A 6,688-nucleotide genomic window follows, 5' to 3' on the forward strand; every position below is an offset into this window, starting at 1 on the left:
CCGTCTTGACCTTTGGCTACTGACATCCTCCACATGTCCATGTCCTGTCCGCCTGAGAGGGACTGGCCTTCTGCAGCCCTGCACCCATGCAGGAAGCGGCTAGGGGGAAATTCGTGGAGCAGAGGGCCCTACACCGCACTTCTCTCCCCTGCTCACTTCACATGAAACCCCAGGGTCGATCGCCCAGGTTCATGAGCTCTCTAGGCTTCCAGACTCAGTCTGCCCCTCTCATGTAAAAATCCATGCTGGGATTTCAAGCTTCAGCCCTCACCCTGAGGGACCTGGGGCGTCCCCTCTCCCTCCGATTTCCACCAATTGCCAGATTCTGCGTGTCCTCTCTGCCCCTCTCCCATGGGCTGTTGGCTCTGCCCTTGGTCAGGCCCTCCCTCTTTAATTCCTCCCTAAATACTGCTCACCAGCAGAGAGGGAGGGTGTTATTTCTGAAGGGTGGGGGTGATAAAGGAGGGAGATGGCCTACGTTTCCACCCACAACTAACTATCGGACACCACTGGTGTCCAAGCACCCAGCTGCCCCTCCTCCCACAGCCATGCTCCATCTCACCCTGGTTGCCTATTGTCTTGTGATCTTGTTGGTTCTCTGTCCTCTGCTGTGTCCATCTCTGTCTCCTCCTACCCATGCTGCCCAAGATTCATCTGTATTGCTTCTTCCAGTTGAAGTTTGTTCCTTCGTATTGTATCGTATGCCGTCATATGAATAGACCACCCATTGTTGATCTAGTCTATTGCCAACGGACATCTGGGTGTGTTTTAGTTCAGGGCTCCTGGCATCCTTGTGTGTATCGTTTGGAACATAATGTATGCTTTTCATGTTGGACACATGCCCAGAAGTGGAAATGCTAGACCATAGGGGCAGAATATGTTCAGCTTTAATTGATGCTGTCATAAGATTTTCCAAAGCAGTTCTGCCAACTTATACTCCCTCAGTCGGGTATGAAAGTGCTATATGCTTCATAGCCCTGCCATATTCCGTTGGTCTTTTCATTTTAGCTCATTGCGATTTTTACATTTTCCTACTGACATGATGTCACACCTTCCCTTAGGTTCACAGGCCATTTGAAAAGCCTTATTTGTGAAGTGCCTGTTCAAGTCACTCGCCCATTTTCCATTGGGTTCTTCATCTTACTTTTATTGATCTGTAAGAGTTCTTTATATATTCTGGATACAATTCCTATGTGTTGCAAATATCTTCTACAACTCTGTAGCTTTTTTTGTCACTTTCTTAATGGTGACTTTTGATAAACAGAAGTCCTTCATTTTAATGGAGAATAATTTATCAAGTTTTTTTCCATTATGGTTAGTGAATTTTGTGTCCTATTTAAGAAAACTTGACCTACCCCAAACTTCTGAAGACATTTTAATGTTTTCTTCTAGTTGTTTTACTTTTCTGTATTTAAGCGGTTTTTTTAAAAGATTTTATTCATTTATTTGACAGAGATAGAGATAACAAGTAGGCAGAGAGGCAGAGAGAGGGGGAAGCAGGCTCTCCACTGAGCAGAGAGCCAGATGCAGGCTCGATCCCAGGACCCTGAGATCACGACCTGAGTCAAAGGCAGAGGCTTAACCCACTGAGCCACCCAGGCGCCCCAAGCATCCGACTCTTGATTTCAGCTCGGGTCATAATCTCAGGGTTGTGAGATCAAGCCCTTTGTCCGGCTCCAGACTGGTGTGGAGCCTGCTGAAGATTCTCCCTCTCCCTCTGACCCTTGCCCTCCCTTCTCTTAAAAAAAAGTCTCTTAGCTATTCTTGGTCTTTTGTATTTCCATATAAATTTTAGAATCAACTTGTTGATATAAACTCACACACATTTCTGCTAGGATTTTGATTGGGATTGCATTGAATCTATAGATTGACTTGTGAAGAATTAATACTTTTACAATATTGAGTCTTCCAATCCATGAACACTGTATACCCCTCTGTTAATGTAGATATTTTACAGTATTTTTCAATGATGTTTTATGATTTTCTGTATATTGAGTGATATTTTACTCTTCTGGTTAGGTTTATTTCTCAATAAGAATTTGATATCTTGGGGCACCTGGATGGCTCAGCGGGTTAAGCCTCTGCCTTTGGCTCAGGTCGTGATCTCAGGGTTCTGGGATCAAGCCCCACATCGGGCTCTCTGCTTGGCAGGGAGCCTGCTTCCCCCTCGCTCTCTGCCTACCTCTCTGCCTACTTGAGATATCTGTCTGACAAATAAATAAATAAAATCTTAAAAAAAAAAGAAATTGATATCTTTATGATGTGTAAATGATTTTCTTTTGAATTCCTTTCTCTAATTGTGCAATGATAGTTCCTTGAAAGACATTTGATTTCTTATACTGAACTTGTATCCAGGGACCTTGCTAAATTCACGTATTTATTCCAATAGTTTGTATAATTTTTTGGATTTTCTGTGTGTGCCATTATGTTATCTAAATATTGGTAGTTTTATTTTTTCCTTTACAATTCTCATAACTCCTTTCTCTTGACATGTTGCCCTGTCTGGGTCTTCTAAGTATCATGCTGGACAAAAGTGGGGATAGGGAGATCCTTGTCTGGTTTCTGATCTCAGTAGAAAAGCTTCCAATATTTCGCCATTAAGCTTGATGCTGGCTGTGTGTGTTTGGACATACTCTACATAGTAATACACTTTTGGACATTTTTCTGATAAGAGAATGTTCTAAGGGCTTGGGGTAGGGAACAGTTCGTGGGAGAGGAGCCCCTGGGAGTAGCCTGCTCAGCACTCAAAAAACAAAAAGGATTTGTCTCCGAAGGGAAGGACCGCCATGATGACTCCCCTTCAGGTCCTCCATCTAACCTTCAGTCTAGGTCCCTGGGTGTTCCCCTTTGGCTCTGGAACATGAGACGACCAGTCCACTCCCATCATTTCTCAGGTAATTAAAGCTCAGAGTACGGTGGTGACTAGCCTCGGATCACGCAGTAAGTTACTGGCAGACCCAGTATTAGAACTCAGGTTCTAATACCCTTCAACCACCACTCTGGTCAGAAGCTGGGAGGTGGCCAGAAGTCAGGGGAATGTGCATATGTTCTAGGAATAGAAAAACTTTGTCCCAGTACTGGACCCATACCGAGAGATGCTGTGTAAAGAAGGTGGGCGGACAGCAAGAGAGGGAGGGAGCCTGGGCTGGAGGTGGGAGGCAATGGAGGAGCTGGCTCTCACTTCTGGTCCTGTGCAGTTTGGAAAGAGGCTTTGTGGAAAGAGGCTGGTGTAGAACACCAGCACTCATGCGGTAGGATGAGCCCACGAACAGAGAGGGCAAGTTCCAGCCTCAGGATGCACAGGGAAGTGGGGCGGAGCTGGGGCTGGACCAAACCCTGAGTCCTTGATTGCCTAGAACAGGGACAAAGGCCCTGCAGAGAACCCTAGCTTGGTCCCCTCACTTTCTACTGCAAATTCCTGGGATGACAGGGCTGAGAGAGGGAAGAGAAAATGGAGGGAGAGGAAGAACAGAACAGATCAGAAGAGGATGAGGAGATAGACACAGAGACCAAGACACAAGGGGCTGGGAGGCACCTGAGCCCCGGGTGGCGGGAGAAACTGGCATACCCCAAGACCTGGGATATTGGAGTCAAGCTGTCCAGCAGCATTCTCCTCTTCTGGCCACCCCTCCTCCCCCCCGCCCACGAGGAATGTTCAGAATGTGATGAGCTGATAAGATTGGGACTCCCACTCCACCTGGCACAGGATACGGCGGCGGGGGGGGGGGTGGTCTGCCACCCCCCCTTATCAGAAGGGATTTTCTTCTTGGGGATGAGGTGGGGAAGTTTTCAATGGACATAATCCTCATGGAGGCACTTGGTGGAAGGTCTGAGGAAGGGGCATCTCTCAGGCAGGGCCAATGGGCTAGATGCCAGAGCCATGGGCATGGCCAGATGCTTTTCAGCTGAGCTGCACAGTGAGTCAGAAGGCACGGGGACTGGGCTGAAGGAGGGGGTTCCCAGTTGCCAGGGAAGCTGGGGCAGGACAAGAGGGGAGAAGGAAATAAGGCACAACAGTGGCTGGCGCTCTTCCAGAGGACTGAGCTCCCTGGCTGATGGCCAAGGAAGCCATCTGGGGACCCTGTCCAAAAAGTGATCCTGGTAGGTGCTACCCCATCCCTGCTGGGTCTGGAGTCCCAGTGCATAAGGAGCAGCCGGGGGCTCCTGAGGTCCTCAAGGAATCAGGTGCACCGGGGCCTCTGATTCAATTTAGGGCAGTTATCTCAGGTGTGTTCTTCGCCTCCCAGATCACCCCTGACCACCCTGCCTTTCTGTGAATTGTGGGGCCTCCCTCTGGCAGAAGGGGTACAGTGACCTCAAGACACCCAGGCCGTGGGCCTGCTCCAGTGCCCACTTCCTGCTCTCTGCATGGGCACTTAGAAGAAAAGCTGCCAGAATGGAGCAAAAGGAAGGGAGGGACGGGGGAGGGGAGGAACTGGTGGTTTGAGGTTGGGCCTGGTTGGAAGAGGAACAGAGATGGAGAAAACCTCAGCCCCAGGGACCAGTGTGTGGCTGCACCTGAGACCCGTTGTGGGCGACCTGAGATCGGGGTGGGAGGCAATCCAAACCTCGCTCAGGGCCTGTTGCCCATTGGCTCTTGCTGAATGAGAACGGAGGGCAAGGGGCACAATTCCACGAGGCTTCAGTGGGAACAGACCCCGGCAGCAGGCCTGCCCTGCAGACATCTAACCCCCACTACGGACCCTCATCTGGGCATTTGACCTGCGGCTGGGTAGGGAGGCATTAGGCAGATGCCTTGAACACAGTCTTAGTCTTGGCCACTTGCTTCCTCCCCACACTTAGCACAATGCCTGATGGCACATAGGAGGAGTCCAAAGTGCTTAGGGAATACAAATCATGAATGAATAAATGATGGATAAATAAATTTATCAACCAATTTGAGTTCCCAGCAGCCAGAGTCCTCAGTATTTAGAAATGGACAGGCCTGCCACCTGGTGGCGACTGTGCTAACTGCAGCAGCGCCCTCGCTCAACGGCACAAGCCCGGATTCTAACACTTTCCTCGCACCTCCCCAGGCCTCACCACCTTGTTTTTCAGCTATAGTCCGGTAGTTTTCTCTTGTTTTTAAAACCTCCAGGCTGCCTGGGTGGCTCAGTCGGCTCAGGTCATGATCTTGGGGTCCTGGAATGGAGCCCCACATCAGGCTCCCAGCTCAGCAAGCAAGGAGCTTACTTCTCCCTCTCCCTCTGCAACCCCCTAATCTCTCTCCCTCAAATAAATAAATAAAATCTTCAAAAAAAATAAAACTTCCAAGGAAAGAAATTCCTCCCTGACCTTTGTTCCTTAGAAAATCCTACTTATGGCTGACCTTCGTGTTTTCCTCTTTTCCCTTTTGTCCTCAAGGCAGAGGAAGAATCAGAGGGCTCCCCTCCCCTCACCCAGACTGGAAGGCCAGCCTGAGGCAGGGTGGCCCATCTGATTTTGTAAATACAGTGTTATATTTGCATATCCTCTATGGCTTTCTCGTTGTAACGTTGTAACGGAGAACACACTGCCTACAGAAGCTGAAATACTTTCTACCTGGCCCTTTTCAAGTCTGCCAACCTCTGTGGGAGCCGCCCTGCTGATTCACTCATGGAGCAATTGCTAAGCACCTACTACGTGCCAGTCCCGGGATAAACTCTGGCTGGAGTCACAGAGATAAGGGACATGGAGGCTGCTCCCTGGACACTCACAATCTACAGGGAGAAACCGGCCAGCAAAGAGACCACCTGTCTAAGCAGAGGCTTTACCACAGGCTGTCGAACTGCTGTCAAGTCCCACAGTGGCCACACAGTCAAATGCACCACTGAAAGGAGGACTGAATGAATAAGGGGTTGGAAAGCACGGAAGAGCAAGGCACAGGGCTCTCGGCAGAGGGCTGAGGCCACATAGAGGGCTTCTCCTTGGACTGATCTCCCAGGACAAGAAGGAGCGAGCCACCTGGAGAAGGAGGACAGACCCCTTGGCAGGGCTAGAGCCTCAGAGAACCAGCAGAGCCCCTGGCCCAGAGCCTGCAGGTGCTGCTGGTACGGCTGGGAGGTGAAGGTGACAGGTGTTGAGCACCGAGGGACAGGCTGGGGGAGGTCTGGAGCAGAAGGCCTACTGTACCATCAGGGGAGGCGTCCTGAGGTTGGGCAGTGGGATGAAGAGAGACGGGACATTGAGAGATATCTGGAGGCAGGATCTAAAACATGTAAGGGAGGGAGTCCTGGGTGGCTCAGTCAGTTAATCTGCATTTGGTTCAGGTCACGATCCTGGGATCCGGGGATCGAGTCCCGCATTGGTCTCCTTGCTCAACAGGGAGCCTGCTTCTCCCTCTGCCTGCTGCTTCCCCAGCTTGTGCTCTCTCTCTCTCTCTCTCCGACAAATAAATAAATAAAATCTTTAAACAAAAACAACCAACAAGCACGTGGGGGTAGACTGCTGGTGGCAGGTGAGAGCAAAGTAAATTGAGTGACCGATGGTCCCTGAGAAAGGGAGCAGTGGAGGAGGAGAATGCTTAGCGTTTAGGGATAAAGATGGGAGGTTCCGTTTCCAAAAGAGTTTGAGCTGTCTGTGAGATGTCCAACTTAGACCATCGGGAAGGCAGCAGGAGACCCAGCCCTGCACCCAGGGAGACCTGTGCTGGAACTGTCATCAAAGCCGTAGGAGCGGAAGAGATCATGTCAGGCACAAGTGAGCCGAG

This window comes from Enhydra lutris, unplaced genomic scaffold (genome assembly GCF_002288905.1).
Source record: "Enhydra lutris kenyoni isolate GAN:26980312 unplaced genomic scaffold, ASM228890v2 scaffoldscaffold26, whole genome shotgun sequence".
Taxonomy (NCBI): Eukaryota; Metazoa; Chordata; class Mammalia; order Carnivora; family Mustelidae; genus Enhydra; species Enhydra lutris.